This window comes from Geotrypetes seraphini, chromosome 7 (assembly GCF_902459505.1).
Source record: "Geotrypetes seraphini chromosome 7, aGeoSer1.1, whole genome shotgun sequence".
Lineage (NCBI taxonomy): Eukaryota > Metazoa > Chordata > Amphibia > Gymnophiona > Dermophiidae > Geotrypetes > Geotrypetes seraphini.
Window position 1 is genome coordinate 8,388,834 of NC_047090.1, and position 22,351 is coordinate 8,411,184.

A 22,351-nucleotide genomic window follows, 5' to 3' on the forward strand; every position below is an offset into this window, starting at 1 on the left:
GCTGGTTACTTTATTTATTTTTTGCATTTTGTCTGGGGAAGGATAGGAGTTTTAGAAAGAGACTCGTAAGAGTTACTGGATTTGTTAGTCAAGAAGGTCTCTAGACCCCCCTAAAATCTCTTCCGCTGCCCTCTTCCCCTTCCTTTCAAGCCACCCACCCGCTCACTTGCTGTCTTGACACGCTACATATGACTTGATGTGTGCAAATTCATGCACAGACATGCACAAATACGAGCAAGCATGCAGCATCTCATGGAAAAAGGCCTCAGAAGCCACAGGGAGAAATACTGTGAAGGATGGAGCTATGTGCATACAGAGGCTCCCCTGCGTGCTTCTATAATCGGCCGCTGGAAAAACCTCCTTTTGCTAATAGGAGTAAGTCTGTAGAGTGGGTTGTGGGGGTCCCACCTGAGAGGCAGACCAAGGGCCAGAGGCACTAAAGGCAGCGATTGACTAACTAGCGTCGCTAAACCAGTTCAGACTGCTTTAGCAACAATTGCCTTTACCGACCCGATGCGTGCTTTTCTGCACGATCGCTCATTCTCCGATCCAACCATGCAAAAAACTCATTAATATTGAAATACCATGTAAACTAGCAGAGCGATTGATGCTCTAACAGGACTTCCAGATGCACAAAAGAAAGTGATCGCTTTTAGCGATCCAAAAAAGCGACTGGTCAAGACCAGTTGCTTACCTGTCTAACCATAGTTTAGCCCTTTTTTTAAAAAAATGGGCACAGATGCTAAGCATGTTACACAAATACACACGCACAATTTCTGCTCCATTAAACAAGGCAAAAAAAGCATACACACCCCCTACCTCTGACGGCCCTCCCCAATGCCCCCCCACCAATGAACCAGCATGGGGAAATAACCCCCCACCCGTGGCAGCAAAAACGGCAGGAGGGCTGCCCATTCGCTCCTGCCATGCCGACCCCCCCCCCCCCCACACCGCACAAGAGAAAATTGAAAAGGGGGATGCCCATCCCCTCCTGCCATGGCGACTCACCCCTGCGTGATAGAAAATTGGCAGAATGGATGCCCACTCCCTCTTGCCAATTTTCTCTTGCATGGGGGGGGGGGGAGTGGGGGTGGTTGACATGTCAGGAAGGAAGGGGGCATCCCTCCTGCCTATTTTCTCTCACTGGGGGTGGTGGTGGAGAAATCACCATGGGCATCTATTTTCATTAGCACAGGGGGGATTCCCAGTGCCACATTTGTCGGGGGTTGTCGGGGAAGGCAGTCATCAGTGGGGGGAGGGGAGGTTTAAAAAAATGGGCAGATATTGTGCGTGTGTAACACACACATCTGTGCCCAATAAAAAAAAAAAGTTATCTGCCTCGGCTGCTTATGGGGCTTCCTCTGCCTCTCAGCTCCTCGAGCTTCCCCTGCCGGCTCTGTGCATGTGTGAGAGTTGCTCTCACAGCAATCATTCGGACAGGAGAGTCGGAGATTGCGACGAACATCCGCGTGAATCATTTGCAGGCAAATTTTTAGTGCATCAGTAGCTCTTTTTAAATCGGATCAGAGAAGACCCGCATGGTCTTACCGATCCTCTTTAGTGCATCTAGCTGACCTGCCACGACTCTGATTGAACAAACTCCCATCCTACCCTCTGCTCCAGTTTCAGATTTAATCCTCATTGGCTCAGCAGTCCCTGTTTTGGTTGCATCTGGCATCACTCTGTAAACCAGTCCCTGGGGCTATTTCTTTGGTGCTTCCCCGTCATTTGCCTTTTGTGTAATATATTTTTGTTTTTCTCATGGGCAACATATTCGGTGGGTGTGTCAACGCCAGACAAGTTTCAGAACTGCAGGATGCTGAAGGGCAAAATCAAAAGCTGTGAGATTTCCTGCTAATTCATGTTCACATGACTGTCACAGCAGCAGGATTCCTGCTTGCCCGAGTGGGTGATGCTGCTCGTAGGTGCCTTTTGGATTCATCAATTTATGATATGCCAGTCATGGGTGCAGAATGGAATATGCCTTTGCTAAATAAAATCCCAGGGTAGGAAGACAAAAGATTTTGCTCCAACTCATTCAAGCTCGCAAGAACTGCCATTTACCTTGGTCGGAAGCACCATCCATCCAATATTCAGCACTGATTAGTTGGTGAAGAAGGGGAGAGAGGGAGAGGGTGAGGAAGCGGAAGGGGTGATGCAGCTGGAAAAGGTGGAAAGGCTTTAGAAGTGAACAGTGGGAAAAAGGAGGTATTGATGCTCCTGTATAAGATTGTTTTGAGACCTCATTTAGAATATTGTATACAATTCTGGAAGCCACACCTTCAAAAAAATATAAAAAGGATGGAGTCGATCCAGAGGAAGACTACTAAAATGGTCAGTGGTCTTCATCATTAGGCTTATGGAGACAGACTTAAAGATCTCAATCTGCATACTTTGGAAGAAAGGCGGGAGAGGGAAGATATCTATGTGGTGTAAATGCCAAGAATCGAGTCTCTTTCATTTGAAAGGAAGCTCTGGAATGAGAGGGCATAAGATGAAGTTAAGAGGAGGCTCAGGAGTAATTTAAGGAAATACTTTTTTACGGAAATGGTGGTAGATGCTTGGAACAGTCTCCCGGAAGAGGTGGTGGAGACAGAGACTGTGTCTGAATTCAAGAAAGCCTGGGATGGGCACGTGGGATCTGGGGCAGGGGATGGAAACCTTTAGAGCTCCAGTAAATAAACTCCACAAAACATCCATTTAGGGTTACCAGATTCTACAATCGTAAAATCCAGCATGGCGCAGGTTGACACAACGTTCATCACCAGCAGCAATGAAGACCTGCTGTATCTACTGAGAAACGTCAAAGCTGAAAGTCATAACATGGGATTAGAACTGAACATAAACAAGACGAAGATCATGGACACAGAAAATGATGACGATTTTGAGCTTGAGGGTGATAAGAGCTGAACATAAACACCTTTCACCCTCCCTTTTTTTCCACAGTTGACCTACTTATGAGCTTTCCATTTTCCACTCTTATCTCTCTCCAGCCCTCACTTATCTTCCTCCAAGTCTCATTCTCTCACCAATCTCAGCACCTTACCTGTCATTTAACCTCTTCTAGCATCCAGACCCTTTCTTCTCTTACCTACTACCCAGTTCCTCATTCCCTTCTTAGATCTTTCATAGAAATACAGAAACATAATGGCAGGTAAAGGCCAAATGGCCCATCCACAGTAACCATTATCTCTTCCTCTCTCTAAGAGATCCCACATGCCTATCCCAGGCTTTCTTGAATTCAGACACAGTCTCTGTCTTCACCACCTCTTCTGAGAGACTGTTCCACGCATCTACCACCTTAGATTACTCCTGAGCCTATCACCTCTTAATTTCATCCTATGCCCTCTCATTCCAGAGCTTCCTTTCAAATGAAAGAGACTCTGGATTTTACGATTGTAAAATCTGGTAACCCTAAATGGATGTTTTGTGGAGTTTATTTACTGGAGCTCTAAAGGTTTCCATCCCCTGCCCCAGTTCCTGCTGTCTTGGCAAAGATTGTATTATAGGGCCTTATCTTACTTTTTCTGCCCATGACCCGTTCAATCCTGGCAAAGCCACTGGATTCCGATGATCTTTCTGTGCTCATGGTGACATACAAGTACAATGTTTCACTCCTTAATGTTGTGGTTTTACTTTCACTTTCCTGCTGAAGGAATGATTCTGATCCCTGAAGTTTGGTAATCATATTTTGCCCATTGGCCGACCCCTGATGCAGGCCTTGTACGCCGAAACACAGTCTCTGTTCATTGAGGCCCTTTGTGCTTTTTTGCTGTATTGTGGTCAGGATCCAAGCATAAGAGATTCTTGGAATAAATATCAAAATTCTTTTGTATTTCTCTCTTTTAATAACATAAAAGGAGCTGATGAAAAATAACATCAAAGAATTTTACAAGAGTGTCTTTTTTTGTGTCTGTTCAGGTGAATGAAAAATCACATTACATTACATTAGAGATTTCTATTCCGCCTGTGCCTTGCGGTTCTAGGCGGATTACAATTTAGAAGATATCTGGGCATTTCCAGTGGAGTATATTACAGTAGAAGGGTAAATTGCAGGTAAATAGTAAATAATTATAATACATTCAAGATCACAGAAGATGTACATAACAACTGAATCAAGTTACATCGGGTAGAGAGTAACATCAAATAACTATAAGCGAAGGTGGTTACATAATGTTGATGATTTCATGACGTTGGTTTCTTAATGTTGATGATATAGACTGTAGAGGTGTATGATGGTTAGAGTGATGGGAGATATTTTTTGAATAGTAGAGTTTTTATTTCTCTAACCTAAGAACCTGAGTTGATCAGAGCACATGGGAGGGTCGCACAATCTCTGCGTTTTAGGAGAGCAGGTCCATTTTGGAGCCTTCGGATGACATCACCCACTCGTGTGCCCGACTCGGCCCTGCCTGTTGATGGAAAATAAATCCCAAAATATTAGCAAACCATCTCTATGCAAACATTGTAGCAATATATGCAAATAATAAAGGCCATGGGGTGAACAGTCTTAATCCAAGTTTATTTACCGTTTGATATACCGACCATCACATGTATCTGGTCGGTTTACAATGCTAAAAGTTTAAATCAAAATAAAACTAAAATGGGCCAATAACATTGACCTTGGATGAGCCAGAATGAAACGAGAGAGACTGGGGAAAAGGAAAGATTCAAAATGACATCGAAGTTACAACTCGAAAAAATATATTTCATTGGAGCTCTGGTCGAATGAATGCCAACACAGCCATGTTTTACTCATGCACAGCTGTCCCGGGGAAAAGATTGAATCACTCTTCCTCTAAGTAACCTCCACAGTTACCAGAAACAGCACAATGAACTGTGCGAGACCGTTTTTCCACAGGGTCAGTAGTCCACTTTCCTTAACAACACTCACTAGGGCTGGGTCAGTTAGACAAAACTCCAAAGTCATCACTCCTTCAGTGGACAGTTGAACTATCAGCCCATCACATTAAGGTGCTCCTTTTAGAAAACTGTGGAAAAACTTATCTATTTGATCATTTTTTTTTTTTTTTTTAAAATAACTGGGATTATAATGCTCTGTGAATGTACAGCATTTTCCATTGTTAACCACACTGAACTGTGAGGTAGTTGTGGTTTACATAGGGTTGCCAGACGTTCACAACCCTATGAGGTTCACAAAAGGTTACGAGTACAAAAGATGAGAAGAAAGGCAGAGCCTGCCTAATTTTCAAAGTGTTCAGTAAAAAGATACGTTTTCAAGACACGTCGAAATTGTAGCTAAGAGTCAGTCGACATAATTAAGAAACTAAAATCCTTATCCCACAGTGCCCCGCTTGAAAGGACAGCAAACGTTGTTGACATCTTTTAAATTTACAACCCTTGGCAGATGGAAAAGGGAATAGTGCGTGCGATTTCCTGGAATGTTTGGAGTTATTGAATGTCAATGATTGCAAGAGATATTCTGGGATTAAGCCGGCCAATACCTTAAAGCAGAAAAATCCAAACTTGAACTTAATACGCACTTCAATTGGCAGCCGATGCAGTTGACGATGGTAAGGCGTAATATGATCATACTTCTTCAGATTATAGATGCGCAATCTCTGCAGATTTTGGGGGGCTCTGGCAAGATGAACGATATTACAATAGTCAAGTTGACTCAAAACCAGAGCTTGCACTAGCAATCGAAATGACTTTATGTCAAAATACTAGTGAAACCTGAGACATTCTGACCTGGATGTCCCAATTCTGACTTCTGCATCCTTTCTAAAATGGGCTGTAAATTCTTCCTTGTCTGATATATGGAACGTGTCCTGTTCTGTACTGAATTACCTCAGGGTACCACACAGTGCGTGTCGATTACATCCGTCCTGGTTGAGGGATAGTTAGCTTGGAAAACCATGGAAACCCCGGGGGAGAGGGGGGGGGAGCCTAACCTCATATTGGCAAGCTCAGTAAGGTGTATAGTCTGCCCAACTCAGGGGTGTCAAATGTCGGTCCTCGAGGGCCGCAATCCAGTTGAGTTTTCAGGATTTCCCCAATGAATATGCATGAGATCTATTAGCATGCAATAAAAGATGCAAATCGATCTCATGCATATTCATTGGGGAAATACTGAAAACCCGACTGGATTGCGGCCCTCGAGGACTGACATTTGACACCCCTGGCCTAACTAGAGTCGGGTGGCAGCCAGATACAAGAATAGTGCGCGAATCCTGTTTAAGTTCGCTTATCTATGTTATAAATCAATTTTTGGTCTGGCTCCCACTTACCTGGTTTCCCACTTCAATCTGGCAAATTATCTTAGGCCCACACGAAGAATTCATCTGTTCACCTATCCGACAATAAAAGCCTGCCACTACAAAAGATTCTTGGACAGAACTCTTGCCTTCCAGGCAGGCAAATGGAACGACTGGCTTAGTAACGTTTTTGCGCGCTCTTCATCCTACTTCAATTTTAGAAAACTATTAAAAACAAGTCTGTTCAATCGATTTGTTAACTAGGAATCTTCTCACCACTTCTTATTCAATCCTGTAACCCTATGAACCTTTTAGCTTTCATATTATTATGTAAGATTGTCTTGCTGACTTTGATTGTAACCTCTTCGCTGATTGTCCAGCGCCTCTTGCTGTAAACCGCCTCGAACTTATATGGCTTTGGCGGTATATAAGAATAAAATTATTATTATTATTAACTTGGAGGTCAGTACTTTATTTGTTTTATTAGAGTTTAAAAAGGTGCAGACCTTTTCAAAGCCCATAAAAGTTTCAGTACAGCAGTAGAGGGATTGGAGGATTCACCTCTGTGTTAGTTACTCTTTAAAATCTCAATGCATGTCTGCCTTTGAAGAGCTGATCTCACACCAGCTTGGAGTTTACCGAGCAATGCATTACTAAATGGAAGATGGAAACTGTATGATCTGATTAATTGATGCCCACTTTCATCCTGCAGCTATACATCAAAATTACACGACTAGGACACCATAAACCTCACACCAGGCTGACACTTTTGAAAGGGAGATTTATTCCTTGGCCAAAACCTGATTACCGTATTTATTTTTTCACCTATCAGTTCAGTGTTTTACAGTGGCCCAACTTTTCTCAAGAGATCTGAACTGCTGGCAGTCTGCATGAGCTCATATCCTGCTAGTTCTGCCATGGAAATCATTCCTGAAATGAGGAAAGGAGCCGGTATAAGGAAGGTCTGAAGAGACTCTGTTGCCTTTATAATGGAAACATGCCTTCTAATTCTAGAAAGGTGGACAGACAACTGTACGCTTAAGTTGTGTGTGCAAGTTACAGAATAAGGCCAGTTATGCAGGTCAGTTAATTAGATGCTAATTAGCTTTAGCAACCAATAATTGTCTGTAATTCGTATTAATCGGTACTATTCCAATTGGCAGTTTGGCGCAATTGGCACTGCAAGTGGGCAAGGACCTGGAAGGGGCGTGAGCGGGGCAGGGACATGTCTAGAAATCACATTGTGGGTTATACAATACCGATGGTTGTGCATGGGCGCTTCCACTGGCCTAAGTGCTCACACATACATTTAGGCGAGGCGTTATGGACTTCCACTAGTATCCTATAATGGCAGTTCTGTGCAGAAGTAGCATTGTAGAGTTTGCCTCATTGTGGAACTTGCATTTCGCCATCCTTTTCAGATTTATCCCATATGGGGAAATTCTATAAGGGGTGCCTAACTTAGGTTCTTATAAAATCCACAGTCTGTTGTTGAGAAAGACACAGGAGAAGCCATTGCTTGCCCTGGATCGGTAGCATGGAATCTTGCTATTCCTTGGGATTCTGTATGTAATGTCGTTACTCTATGGGATTCCACAATCTTGTTACTCTTTGGGATTCTGAAATCTTGCTATTCCTTGGGATTCTGTATGGAATGTCGCTACTCTATGGGATTCCACAATCTTGTTACTCTTTGGGATTCTGAAATCTTGCTATTCCTTGGGATTCTGTATGGAATGTCGCTACTCTATGGGATTCCAGAATCTTGTTACTCTTTGGGATTCTGAAATCTTGCTATTCCTTGGGATTCTGTATGGAATGTCGCTACTCTATGGGATTCCACAATCTTGTTACTCTTTGGGATTCTGAAATCTTGCTATTCCTTGGGATTCTGTATGGAATGTCGCTACTCTATGGGATTCCACAATCTTGTTACTCTTTGGGATTCTGAAATCTTGCTATTCCTTGGGATTCTGTATGGAATGTCGCTACTCTTTGGGTTTTTGTCAGGTACTAATGACCTGGATTGGCCACTGTGAGAAAAGGCTACTGGCTTGATGGAACGTTGGTCTGACCCAGTAAGGCTATTCTTATGATCTTATAAAATACCCGCCTCCCCCTTTTACAAAACCTGCAGGAGGCAGTAGCCTTGAGCACTTTCTATGTCGGAGGCAAGAAATAAAACATAACACGGATACTGTATTACAGAAGCACTCCTAGAATGACCTTTAACCTGTATTTAAGACTTGTAATTGTATGACAACTATATGTAATGTAATGTAATGTAATTTATTTCTTATATACCGCTACATCCATTAGGTTCTAAGCGGTTTACAGAAAATATACATTAAGATTAGAAATAAGAAAGGTACTTGAAAAATTCCCTTACTGTCCCGAAGGCTCACAATCTAACTAAAGTACCTGGAGGGTAATAGAGAAGTGAAAAGTAGAGTTAGAGGAAAAATAAAAATAAAATAAACATTTTAACAAGACAGCATCTTCTCTATATGGGCCTCTTTGTTTGTAAATCACCTCGAACCTGTACTGGATAAGAGTGATACAGAAATCCCAATTAGATTAGATTTCCGAAGCTGCGCTAGGCTTTTTTTATTGCCATCCACGGCAGTATCAGCTCTGACGCTCAAAGAATTCCTATAAGCGTTGGAGCTAATACCACCACGACTGACAATAAATAGCCTAACGCGGCTTCATAAAGGGGAAGGGGGGGGAGTGGATAAGTTCTGTGAGCAGGCCAAAATATAGCTGTCCAATAGGATTTTCTGATTAGATTACCTTTGTGATGTCATTATTTCAGCCGTATGCTATAAAGCAATGGTTAGATATCTCCAACAGTAATTATTTACCAGTGGAAAAACTGACATAACACCCAGAAAAGGTCAGGTATAGACTCGCCAGATGGATTTTCAACTTCTAATTATTTAGCAGAAGCTTAGACATGCTGTGACAGAGCTTTTCTGGAATTCTTTGCATATCTTCATTAAGGAGATTGTGTTCTTCCAGTCTGACCGTAAGTAGAGTTGGTTGCCCTCTCAGGACATCAGTTACCAGGCCTTTCCCTGGTTATTACGTAGAAACATGATGTCAGATAAAGGCCAAAAAGCCCATCCACAGCATCCACTATCTCCTCCTCTCCCTATTGGCTAAGGCTCTTAACATTTACATCTCCTCTTCCTGCATTGTGAGGCCATAGAGCTTTATGGTATAGAAACATGATGGCAGATAAAGGCCAAATGGCCCATCTAGTCTGCCCATCTGCAACATCCACTCCCTATTGGCTAAGGCTCTTAACATTTGCATCTCCTCTTCCTATAGGCTAAGGCTCTTTACACATAAGAACATAAGAAGTTGCCTCCGCTGGGTCAGACCAGAGGTCCATCGCGCCCAGCAGTCCGCACCCGCGGTGGCCCATCAGGTCCATGACCTGTCAGGTTTTCTTGATTTAGCCCTATAGCCCCCTTATGTTTCTATCTATACTCTTTCTATACCCTATCTACCTCTCCCTGTACCCCTCAATCCCCCTATCCTTCAGGAATCTATCCAATCCCTCTTTGAATCCCAGTAATGTACTCTGCCCGATCACCTCCTCCGGGAGCGCGTTCCATGTGTCCACAACCCTTTAAGTGAAGAAAAACCTCCTGGCATTGGATCTAAACCTGTCCCCTTCCAGTTTCTCCGAGTGCCCGCTCGTTCTTGTGGTTCCCCGTAGTCTGAAGAATCTATCCTTGTCTACCTTCTCTATGCCCTTCATGATCTTGAAAGTTTCTATCATGTCTCCTCTAAGTCTCCTCTTCTCCAGGGAGAAGAGCCCCAGCATGTCCAGCCTGTCAGCTTATGAACAGCCTTCCATACCTTTTATCATTTTCGTCACTCTTCTCTGGACCCTCTCGAATATCGCCATGTCCTTCTTGAGGTATGGCGACCAATATTGGACACAGTATTCCAGATGCGGCATGATGACTTCCTTCGTCCTGGTTGTGATACCCTTCTTAATGATGCCCAGCATTCTGTTTGCTTTCTTTGAGGCCGCTGTACATTGTGCCGATGATTTCATTGTTGTATCCACCAGCACACCCAAGTCTTTTTCAAGATTACTTTCCCCCAGCAATGCTCCCCCCATTTTGTAGCTGAACATCGGGTTCCTTTTCCCTATATGCATGACTCTGCATTTCTCAATGTTAAAGTGCATTTGCCATTTATTTTCCCACTCTTCCAGTTTGCTTAGGTCACTTTGCAGGTCTTTGCACTCCTCTGTGGTCCTAACTCTGCTGCAGAGTTTGGTGTCATCCACAAATTTTATAACTTCACACTTCGTCCCTGTTTCCAAGTCATTTATAAATATATTGAACAGCAGCGGTCCCAGCACCGAGCCCTGCGGAACACCGCTCGTGACCCTCTGCCAGTCCGAGTATTGGCCCTTCACTCCAACCCTTTGCTTTCTGCCTGCCAACCAGTGTCTGATCCATCTGTGTACATCCCCTCCCACCCCGTGGTTCCACAGCTTCCTAAGTAGCCGCTCATGGGGTACCTTATCAAAGGCTTTTTGGAAGTCGAGATAAATGATGTCTATGGATTCCCCTTTGTCCACCTGGCTGTTTATCCCTTCAAAGAAGTGCAGTAGGTTTGTTTGGCACGATCTTCCCATAAAGAAGCCATGTTGGTTCGTTTTCAGTTGTCCATTTCTTTCTATGTGTTCACAGATGCTGTCCTTTATCAGTGCTTCCATCATCTTACCCGGAACCGAAGTCAAGCTCACCAGCCTGTAGTACCCCGGGTCACCCCTCGATCCCTTTTTAAAGATAGGTGTGACATTCGCTAGTTTCCAGTCCTCCGGTATCTCCCCAGTTTTCAAGGATAGATTGCAAATTTGTCTGAGTGTTTCCGCTATTTCGTTCCTCAGTTCTTTTAGTACCTGCATTTTGAGGTCATAGAGCTTTATGTTTATAGAAACATGATGGCAGATAAAGGCCAAATGGCCCATCCAGTCTGCCCATCCGCAATAACCATTATCGCTTCCTCTCTCTGAGAGATCCCACGTGCCTATCTCAGGCCCTCTTAAATTCAGACATAGTCTCTGTCTCCACCACTTCTTCCAGGAGACTGTTCCACGTATCTACCACGCATCTACCCTTTCCATAAAAAAAGTATTTCCTTAGATTACTCCAGCGTCTATCACCTCTTAACTAAGGCTCACTTTTTAAATCAGTTGTTATCTCTAGTTTTACATTACTTTCACATAAATGGTACAAAATTAATGCTAATACACATAGTCCCCTAGAATTAGGCTTCAAGATTAGGTATCCTGCATGTGATCTCTCCTATTTCCTCAGACCTATACCATCAGACTATAACAGGGTGGGAAGATTCAAAATGAGGCAAAGTTTCCTTGATGTTGGACTGTTGTGATTTAGAGATAAAAAGGAGCACAGAGGGAAGACAGAAACATCACAGAAAGTCTAAATAAATTCTCCAATTTGGTCTTTACTGATGAAGATGTTGAGGAGATAGGTTGGAAATGCTCATTGAGGAGGATTTAGAGGAACAGAAGTACATCAGAGTAGACATGGAAGATGTAATGGAGTAAACTTACAAAGAGAAGAAAATCACTAGGTCCAGATAGTGCATACCCAGGCTTCTGGAAAATCCAAAAAGAAAATTGCAGACATATTGCTGGTAATCTGTAATCTTTCATTAAAATCAATTATGTTACCTGAAGACTGGAGAGTGACCAACTCATATAATGCCAGTTTTAGAAGGAGTTCCAGTGATGATCTAAGAATCTACAAACCAGTGGGTCAGATATTGGTGGTTATCAAAATGATGGAGGCTATTCTGAAAACCAAAATTACTGGCCACATGAATAAATTTGACTTGAGGGGACAGAGCCTACATGAATTTAGTCAGTGGACATCATGTCTTGCCAATCTGAAATTATTTTTTTGAAGGTATCAATAGGAGAGAGTGGTGCAGTGGTTAAAGCTCCAGCCTCAGCACCCTGAGGTTGTGCGCTGCTCCCTGTGACCCTGGGCAAGTCACTTAATCCTCCACTGTCCCAGTGGAGGATTAAGTGATTGGGATAAATTGGGAGCCCATCAGGACAGACAGGGAAATATGCTTGAAGTACATGTTGGATGTAAAATCTACAAAAAGGCAGTATAGAAGTCCAATATACAAATCCACCTCACCCCACCCCCATATGAGGATAAAATTGAGCCAGTTCATCTAGCTTTGCCCTGGCCTGGAAACTGCTGAATTCCTGTCACTCATTGAAAGGGCTGCTCTTGCTACACATGTGGCCAATTACAGACGTTCTCATGCATGTCCTCATAGGTACATATTTTAGAAAATGCTCTGCATTGGGCAGAGGCTTTGTAAAATGCCACCGAAACTGGGGACATCCCGACCTGGATATCTCAGTTCCAACCTCAACATTCTATGGGAGATGAACATTAAATTGTACTGGTTAAAGGTTAAATAGCTTGATCAAGTCCAAACCCGCAGCCCTGGGACCACATGTGGCCCGCCAGGTTCTATTTTGAGGCCCTTGGTATGTTTATCCTAATCACAAAAGTAAAATAAAACAGTGTCTTGATCAGATGTCTCTTTAGCTATAAATGACAATATTATTAAGACTTAGCCAAAAGGAAAGTTTGACCTCATGCAAAATTGTCATTTCTTTAATAAGACATCAACTATTTTTTCTGAGGCCCTCCAAGTACCTTCAAATCCAAAATGTGTCCCTGCAAAGGGTTGGAGTTGGAGACCACTTCCTTAACTGTATCCATGATATCCTGTTTGTCTTTGGGAAGCAGAGCCGAGATTGTGATGTCATAATGCCTCATTCCACCAATAAGAGCCAACCTCATCAGTGATGTCACAATGGCTTGATTGTCCTATTCTCCCCTCTGTCCTCCAACCCAGTCAGCTGATTAACTGTTCCTCTTAACTCAGTGGTCTCAAACTCGCGGCCCGCCAGGTCTTATTTTGAGGCCCTCGGTATGTTTATCATAATCACAAAAGTGAAATAAAACAGTTTCTTGATCAGATGTCTCTTTAGCTATAAATGACAATATTATTATTAAGACTTAGCCAAAAGGAAAGTTTGACCTCATGCAAAATTGTCATTTCTTTAATAAGACATTAACTATTTTTTCTGAGGCCCTCTAAGTACCTACAGACCCAAAATGTAGCCCTGCAAAGGGTTGGAGTTGGAGACCACTGGCTTAACTGTATCCATGACATCCTGTTTGTCTTTGGGAAGCAGAGCCGAGATTGTGATGTCATAATGCCTCATTCCACCAATAAGAGCCAACCTCATCAGTGATGTCACAATGGCTTGATTGTCCTATTCTCCCCTCTGTCCTCCAACCCAGTCAGCTGATTAACTGTTCCCCTTAACTCAGTGGTCTCAAACTCGCAGCCCGCCAGGTCTTATTTTGAGGCCCTCGGTATGTTTATCATAATCACAAAAGTGAAATAAAACAGTTTCTTGATCAGATGTCTCTTTAGCTATAAATGATAATATTATTATTAAGACTTAGCCAAAAGGAAAGTTTGACCTCATGCAAAATTGTCATTTCTTTAATAAGACATTAACTATTTTTTCTGAGGCCCTCCAAGTACCTACAAATCCGAAATGTGGCCCTGCAAAGGGTTGGAGTTGGAGACCACTGGCTTAACTGTATCCATGACATCCTGTTTGTCTTTGGGAAGCAGAGCCGAGATTGTGATGTCATAATGCCTCATTCCACCAATAAGAGCCAATCTCATCAGTGATGTCACAATGGCTTGATTGTCCTGTTCTCCCCTCTGCCCTCCAACCCAGCCAGCTGATTAACTGTTCCCCTTAACTCAGTGGTCTCAAACTCGCGGCCCAGGGGACATTAACTATTTTTTCTGAGGCCCTCCAAGTACCCTCCAAGCCAAAATGTGGCCCTGCAAAGGGTTGGCGTTGGAAACCACTGGTATAAACCCAGCCCGGGGGACCACCAGCTAGTTGGGTTTTCTGGATTCCCTTCATGAATATGCATGAGAGAGGTTTGCATATGATGAAGGTGACAGGCATGCAAATCTGTCTCATGCATATTCATTAGGTTATATCCCGGAAAAACGGTCGCAAGCATCAAATGTAACCAAGGGCTCCTTTTACGAAGTCGCGTTGGCGGTTTTAGCGCATGCAGCTTTTTAGCGTGCGCTAAACCTGCGCTACACGGCTAGAACTAATGCCTGCTCAATGCTGGCGTTAGCGCTCTTGCGTGATCAGCAGTTTAGCACGCACTATTACGCGCGTTATACCGCTAACGTGGCTTCGTAAAAAGGAGCCCTAAGTGAAAGTCATAAAAATTGGCAAAATTATTACTTCAGTAAAAGTAACAAATGTTATCCTGTACTTCTTTACAAGTAAAAGTATCCGAAGTAGAGTAATTAATTACATTTACTTAGTTACCAGACAAAGGGAAAAGGGGATCGTGGGGTACTGAGGGAGGTGCTGGGGTGTTGCATAAGTATAGACAGCTCACCAGGTCGTGCAGGTGCAAGGCCGGAGGGTTAGGACATTGATGGGAAGATAGGACTTCGATGAGAAACCTAGGGGGCCCCTTCTGGTGATTAAGGCAGGTCATGACCTGTTGGGCCGCCGCGGGGGCGGACTGCTGGGCGGGATGGACCTCTGGTCTGACCCGGCAGAGGCACTGCTTATGTTCTTATGTTTTTATGTTTTGTTTTGTAACCTCTGGAGAATGTGCCTTCGCTGGCCTAGCAGCGCCTGCGGGGACACCATGATCTTGTCTTTGATACTCCATTCTCTGTCATAAGAACATAAGAACAAAAGAAGTTGCCTCCGCTGAGGCAAACCAGAGGTCCATCTCGCCCAGGGGTTCGCTCCCGCGGCGGCCCATCAGGCCTATTGCCTGAGCAGTGGTCCCTGACTATCCATATAACCTACCTCTCTACTCCTATCTGGGAACTGCTCAGTTTTCAAACAGTCAAGCTTTGAATTTCCTGCAAGTCTTGAATAGGAAACTACTCCATGGAAATTCTTGCAAGCAAAGACCTGACCCTTTTTTTTTATATTTAGACTTGATGGGCAAAAGTCCAGTTCTGTCCCTTGCAGTTCTTCCAGAAGTGATAGGAAATTAAAACCTTCAGCCCAATTCTGCGCTGTATAAGGATACCAAGTCCAACCTTACTTGCCAGGTTTAGGGGCAGATTTTTGACTTCCTTCTGTCTGCTCCTTAAATCTTGCCCTGGTACGGAGCCTACTGTGACATATCATGTCTGAGCCGGCTTTAGAAAACAACTTCCAGTCTTTGAAAATGTGAGAGCTTTTGCTCTGAACCTCCAGGATCATGGCAGCAGGTTTACCTTCCTGCAAGCATGGATGAAAAATGTATCGACCCCCCACCCAAAAACTGCTTTATAGTCTAAACAAGACATGAAAGCTATTCAAATTCTTCATCTAAAGGAGAGAAAAACTTGCTCCACGTCTTCCAGGGTGACAGATCCCTTCCTAGGGGATGTGGACTCACAATTGTCAAACCTCACATCAAATGAAGCATCTGGGCTTCCTCGAAGGTCGGGTTAAAGGTCACCTGCCTAGAAAGGTAGGCTAGACGGGGCCCAGCAGTGGGAGCTTTTCTGGGCCGCGACAAGGAGGAGGCGCGAGGGCACCTCAGCAGGTCCTCAGCAGCCCGGCACCAGCTAAAGCTCAGACTTGTATAGGCATTTCACACCAAAAACCATGTCTAATCCTATCAGCCGCAGACTTCAAGCCATCCCTGTATATCTTATATTCTCGCTCAGCAAACTGTATATCTACATTTTTGCTTTTTTAAAGTTTCTGCACTCTGTATTTTCCTCTATCTGCATATTATAACTCGCTGAACATCCAGCTCTCTTGATTGTAAACCGCCTAGAAGTCGCAAGATTGTGGTGGTATAGAAGAATAAAGTTATTATTATTATTATTATCCCTACACTTCCCATACAGCATATTTTTTCTAGGCTTAAAATAAGCACTTTTTTCTCCTTGGTGTCTACTGTTGTTTTCCTATCAGTCAATATAACCAGTAACCTCCCCTCCCAAAAGACGCCCAGGCCATCAATATTCCTATCGTTTGGTGGGGCAGCACTCCATGGTACTGAAAGAAATCACTGACAGTGTTTGCAGGAAGTATTTAGAAGCGGTGGGAAGCATTATGACCTTTCCGTGAGCTGTACTGGTCCCAGTGCTTATGAGAAGAGTGGCTGGGATGGGAGCTTTCCATTTATAGAACTGTAACGGAGTAACACAGTATATGACAGCAGACAAAGACCTGCCCAACAAGGTGGTCAGAGCCGCACCACACTTCTTCATGACTGCGCACTGGTGTCACATAGAGGGTAGTCGGCAATTTATCACAGTGACCCATCAAATGCACGCAGGACAATAGTGTCCCGACATTTGCACGCGCGGACAAATGCGTGCATCAGCGGTGACCCCCCCCCCCCCGGACAGGATACTATTTTGTCTTTTTGAGGAGGAGTGTGTGGCGCAGTGGTTGGATCTACAGCCTCAGCACCCTGGGGTTGTGGGTTCAAACCCCACGCTGCTCCTTGTGACCCTGGGCAAGTCACCCAGTCCTTCATAGCCCCAGGTAAGTTAGACAGATTGTGAGCCCACTGGGACAGATAGGGAAAATGCTTGAGTACCTGATTGTAAAAACCGCTTAGATCACCTTGATAGGCGGTATATAAAAAATCCTAAGAAACTTGTTACAAAGTAACCCTCTTTTTTTTGGGGGGAGGGGCCTGAGGAGTCTGAGCAAATCAGGGCTTTCCAATATCCTTGATCGTTTGTCCATCTGCGCATTTGTTGGAGCGCAATTGTTCTGAATGGATTTGTCGGCGTACCATTTACCATCATAGCAACCACATATAAGCTGTTTATATATGATGCAGTCTTGGAACACAATACCGTACCCCCATTCCAACAGTCCAAAGGGTGCTTTCATTTTTCTCCAGGAAACCCTGGCCACGTGACCTCCCCCAATTCTGCCACAGCCCTGTTGCTCCCCCAAGCCCTGCCCCCACAAAGCCTCCTCTCTTCTTCTGGACAAGCTCCAGCCATGTCTGGAGGGCCTGGATCATGCACGGGGGTGTGTGTGACGTCATCCGATCATGCTCAGAGGCCCTCCAGATGCGGCCGGAGCTCATCAGGGCTTTCCAAAACCCTGACAAATGACGGGTTTTAGAAAGTCTGTCCTGAGACAGGTCCGGGTTTTCCCTGACATCTGGTAACCCTACCTTCATTATTACGGCTGCATCATAGTTGCATTCATTATCAAAACATGATTAATCCAACAATTGCTTACTATCAAAATTTTATTTATATTTATTTATTGAATTCATTTCCTATCCTGTTGTTCCCAAAGAGCTCAGAATGGGTTACAGGTTAAACATACAGGTTACGGTTTACACTAGATTTCTCATAATTTCAGTATAAGTTTATGATACAAATTTTTATCCTAATTGACACACAGACAGTTTACAGGTTGGATTTGCCATAGTTACAGTAAAAGATTTTACAATACAAGCTTTCCTTACGTGACTCGTACTGGGTTCTGGAACAAATTAACATTTCTTTGTATTCTATCGGTCAAGGGCAGGGGGTTTAGGTGAAGAGGTATGTTTTTATTGCTTTCCTAAAGCTGAGGAGTCCTTCAAGGGATCAGATCTGCGGGGACAGTCGATTCCAGTGGCTCGGTATGAAGCGGGAGTAGGAACGTCATTTGGTGGTTTGCAGTTGCAGAGCTCGACCAGCGGGCGTTTCGAGGCCTATTTCATCCTTAAGATGTCTCCTCCTCCTTCCTTACTGAGATACACAGCACCCATACTCATAACATATCATATAAACAAATAGGCAGATTTGATCCCGATCTTTTTTTGTCTTTTTCAGGACACACACCATAGAATTCTGCCTGGCACTGGCCTTACTTCCCAGCTACTGGAGTTGAAATCAAAGTACCACACCTGCTCCTCAAAACACATCAACAGCCATGAGCTCATTTACGGTAAGTTTTGCTTTCATTCCATCCTCTGTGGTTATCCCATGCATCTTTCAGCCTCCATCACTTCCAACATGGGACTAGACAATCTACACCCCAGGGTGCTTAGGGAATTGAGTGATGTCCTGGCGGAACCGTTATCCGCGCTCTTCAATCTCTCCCTAAGTACAGGAAGAGTCCCGTTGGACTGGAAAACAGCTAACGTCATTCCACTCCACAAAAAGGGATGCAGGATGGAGGCTGCGAATTATAGACCGGTGAGTCTCACCTCGATAGTGAGTAAACTTATGGAAACTCTAATCAAACACAAGCTAGATACGATCCTGAATGAGGAGAATCTGCGAGATCCCCATCAACATGGATTTACAAAGGGAAGGTCCTGCCAATCCAATCTAATCAGCTTCTTTGATTGGGTAACAAGAAAGCTGGATATGGGGGAGTCCCTGGACATCGTGTACTTGGACTTCAGTAAAGCTTTTGATAGCGTCCCACACTGCAGGTTATTGAGCAAAATGAGTTTGATGGGATTAGGTGAAACATTAACTGCATGGGTTAAAGACTGGCTTAGAGGTAGACTTCAGAGGGTGGTGGTGAATGGTACCCTCTCCGAAACGTCGGAGGTGATCAGTGGAGTGCCACAGGGCTCGGTCTTGGGCCCGATCCTATTTAACATCTTCGTAAGCGACCTGGCTCAGGGGCTTCGAGGTAAAATTACATTATTCGCCGATGACGCCAAACTATGCAACATAGTGGGCGAAAGCACAGTGCCAGACATTATGACACAGGACCTACTCTTACTGGAACATTGGTCCATAACTTGGCAACTAAGTTTCAATGCCAAAAAGTGTAAGGTCATGCACCTTGGCATCAGAAATCCATGCAGATCTTACACCCTAAATGGTGAGACTTTAACAAGGACTACAGCAGAATGAGACTTGGGGGTAATCATTAGTGAAGACATGAAGACGGCCAATCAAGTGGAGAAAGCTTCATCCAAAGTTAGACAAATGATGGGAAGAAGTTTAGTCAGCCAGAAGCCGGAAGTCATAATGCCGTTGTACAGATCCATGATGAGACCTCATCTGGAATATTGTGTACAGTTCTGGAGGCCACATTATCAAAAAGATGTGCTGAGAGTTGAGTCGGTTCAGCGAATGGCAACCAGGATGGTCTCAGGACTCAAGAATCTCCCGTATGAGGAACGGCTGGGTAAGTTGCAGCTATACTCACTTGAGGAGCGCAGAGAGAGGGGAGACATGATTGAGATGTTCAAATATATCACGGGCCGTATCAAGGTGGAAGAAGATATCTTTTTTCTTAAGGGACCCACGGCAACAAGAGGGCATCCATTGAAAATCAGGGGTGGGAAACTTCATGGCGACACCAGGAAGTATTTCTTCACCGAAAGGCTGGTAGATCATTGGAATGATCTTCCACTGCAGGTAATCGAGGCCAGCAGCGTACCAGATTTTAAGAAAAAATAGGATAAGCATGTGGGATCTCTTCATGGAAGAAATTAGGGAGGTGGGTCATTAGAGTGGGCAGACTTGGTGGGCCGTGGCCCTTTTCTGCCGTCATTTTCTATGTTTCTGTTTCTAACAGGAAGGATTCCAGGCATTTGCCAGTTCAAGACTTTCTTATGAGAAAAGGCTAAAGCGGCTAGGGCTCTTCAACTTGGAGAAGAGACGGTTCAGGGGGGATGTGATAGAGGCCTATAATATACTGAGTGGAGTGGAAAGGGTAGATGCGAATTGCTCATTCACTCTTTCAAAAAATACTAGGACTAGGGGACGATGAAGCTACTAAGCAGTAGATATAAAACAAACGAGAGAAAATATTTCTTCACATAACATATAATTAAACTCTGGAAATTGTTGCCAGAGAATGTGATGAAATCAGTTAGCTTAGCAGAACCTCTGAGCTCCCTCAGCATCCTGGAATGGATCTCGTCCTGTCTTACGGCTTTGTCCACTTTCTATTTTTCAGGGAAGGAGCGAGGGAGTCTGGCACCATCCTGCACCTATATAGTGGAACTCCTCCCCACTGTCCAGTATCTCTTCTTCCCTTCCCTGTTCTCCCTACCACTATCACTACCCTGATCAGCTCTACTGTACTAACGTCTACACATGTGATGCAGGAAGGAATGTTGATGCCCATCGTAGAATCCCATAAGAACATAAGAATTGCCGCTGCAGGGTCAGACCAGAGGTCCATCATGCCCAGCAGCCCGCTCACGTGACGGCCCCCAGGTCAAAGACCAGTGCTCTAAATGAGTCCAGCCTCACCTGCATACATTTCAGTTTAGCAGGAACTTGTCCAACTGTGTCTTGAATCCCTGAAGGGTGTTTTCCCCTATAACAGCCTCCGGAAGAGCGTTCCAGTTTTCTACCACTCTCTGGGTGAAGAAGAACTTCCTTACGTTTGTACAAAATCTATCCCCTTTCAACTTTAGAGAGTGCCCTCTCATTCTCCCTACCTTGGAGAGGATGAACAATCTGTCTTTATCTGCCTCGGAAGACTTCCAGTCGAATTCCTTGATTTCCTTCCTGCTCCAGCCATCTTAATTTCGATAACAGCCAAGCCATGCCATGTGTGCTCACTGTGTTGTGCTAGTCCTGCAAAATGTTTAATAAACCTTAAATTCTCAGGAGAAAATGAACATATCAAAGAAAAGGCTAGTTTGTTTGAATGCATGAAAATGCAATAGGAAATTAAGTGATCTTGATATCGAATATGTTACAGTCCACAGGGATGGCATAGTAACTCTGCTTTTAACAGGGCATCTATGATGGTATCAGAGACCTTTAGTAAAATCATGAACCCTGTGACCAAAATAAAAACTTTGATAAAGCGGCACCTCTAGAAAGAAATCTATTCTCATTTCTAATAACAGAATTCGTTAAAACCTTATTTTTTTTCTGGTGATATTTAGTCACCTTTTCCCAGAGATTTTCACTTATCATAAAATACAGGGTGGGCCTCGGAAAAGTAGCCCGAGTCTGGCGATAGTATGACAAGATCAACGAGCAAGTGGATTGTTTTTATTCACTTACCCACAAGTTACAACAGACGGTGAAAGTGGTCTCCGTTCACATCTATGCACCTTCCACAATCACTATTGGCTGTTCCAGGGAGAACACCATCTTCCTGGCACCGGTATTAGAGGCGGGCTACTTTTCCGTGGCCCACCCTGTACTAATAACAAGGTGGTGGTGGTGGGGAGCTTGTTGTTGCAAGTTTTACTGAAGGAGCTGCAGGATTGAGTCTTCCTCCAGGCCTCATATAGCTGAGTATGTATGGATGTGTTGCGTGCAATCTTCAAGTGAACCTTGACATCTCTATCAGTCTTTTTCTCGTAATAAAGAGGGGAACAAATGCTCCACTGACTTAAGTTCAGTACCGGCCATAAAACTGCTATCACCGAAAGGAACTCATGTTAAAGTCATTAGTAGGGGCCTAGCTTTCTGCAGGGAGGCCTTCCCAGCTCCACTGAAGACAACAGACTTTTCTGATCAGTTGATAAATATAGTCCATGTTACAGCCTTAGAGTTTATGAAGAGCAAATATCCCACTCCCACTTTGTACTGTGGATGGAATGGGTAGAGTTGAAGGTAACAGGACTTTATGATGTGGGCTTAGGGCATTAAATCCATTCAAGAGAGAGAGAGAGAGAGAGTTCATGATGTAAATCAGACTGGTGTCTTACTAATAACTTCAACAGAAGAACTTGGGGATGATCATATCAGCCAGGTGGAGAGGAAGAGGGACAATATGTACCACTCTGATGATTTGGGATCAGGAGTTTCCCCTCTGATGACATGTTTGGTACCACTAATGAGAGTGGTGATGAGCTTCACTGCTTCTGGACTGGCATTGGTGACAGCCGCCGCTCCATCCTGGGACCCTGGGAGGGTGACTGTCTTGCTTACCATTTGTGATGTCTCTGCCGAGGGCCTCATCATGAACATTTCTCTCTCATTCATTGCCTGTGGTAAAATGCTTAGTGAATCAGGCCTTAGGTAATAGACTTCTCACAACATGTAATTAAATTCTGGAATTCGTTGCCAGAGAA

At 44.0% G+C, this 22,351-nt stretch overlaps 1 long non-coding RNA gene across 1 annotated transcript in view; it reads right to left on the reverse strand.

The window, feature by feature from the left end:
* Positions 1–3,905: 3,905 nt before the first annotated feature.
* LOC117363380 overlaps positions 3,906–22,351 on the reverse strand; it is a 118,869-nt gene continuing 100,423 nt past the window's right edge. Inside the window, exon 5 of the long non-coding RNA XR_004540041.1 lies at positions 3,906–4,412. This is a non-coding gene — a long non-coding RNA (uncharacterized LOC117363380). The remainder of the gene's footprint in view (positions 4,413–22,351) is intronic.